Source organism: Octopus bimaculoides, unplaced genomic scaffold (assembly GCF_001194135.2).
Source record: "Octopus bimaculoides isolate UCB-OBI-ISO-001 unplaced genomic scaffold, ASM119413v2 Scaffold_87364, whole genome shotgun sequence".
Lineage (NCBI taxonomy): Eukaryota > Metazoa > Mollusca > Cephalopoda > Octopoda > Octopodidae > Octopus > Octopus bimaculoides.
In genome coordinates this window covers 70,692-71,595 of record NW_026398593.1, presented here as the reverse complement: position 1 = coordinate 71,595, position 904 = coordinate 70,692, and positions in this window count along the sequence as shown.

The window sequence follows — 904 nt, the reverse complement described above, 5'->3', positions numbered from 1 at the left end:
TATATGTATATATATTTTTTTTCTCTCCTTATTTCTTTCTGTGTTCCTTTCAGTTGAAGAGCGTAGGCTCAAAATATTAAAGACTTTCTCTATTCCCGAGCGTTAAATTAATACATCCATTTGTTGTTTACACCACCTGTCTTCGTCTGTTGTTTTTTTCGTAAATTCTCCCATATATATATATATATATATGTATGTGTGTTTGTGTTTGTCCCCCCACAACATCGCTTGACAACCGATGCTGGTGTGTTTACGTCCCCGTAACTTAGCGGTTCGGCAAAAAGAGACTGATAGAATAAGTACTAGGCTTACAAAGAATAAGTGCTGGGGTTGACTTGCTCGACTAAAAGGGCGGTGCTCCAGCATGGCCGCAGCCAAATGACTGAAACAAGTGAAAGAGTATTACCGTTGCTGTTATTTCTCATTGTATCTTTTGCAGGTGTTTTTTTAGGAATTGCAGCAATCGACCAGGACATTATCAAGAATGATTTCCCTCGTGACACAGTAAAACAGAGTTACCAAATGCTGTGCGAGTGGTTTATCAATTGCGAACCAGAGGAACGTACAGTTGAGACCCTGAGAAAAGCTTTTAAAGAAGCGGAGTGCTTTGCTGCACTTGAATGTCTTTCATTAAACGAACGGTGAAGTTCTGTGTAAATGTTGCTGTTGTTTACTCCCAGGTGAATGCTGACCAAAGTATAGCAAACCCAGGACTACATTGACCAATGTGTCCTTCTTTACTGTGATAAGGGGCGCAGTGCACTGGATTTGGCTACTAATTCTAGCAGATCTATTTACCATATTGAAACGCTTTCACTGGTTTAGATCCTTTGTTAGAAATTAACTTTTGAAATAAAGATAAGCTTTGAAATGTCCATTTGCTGTTGTTGTATACTTAATTGTC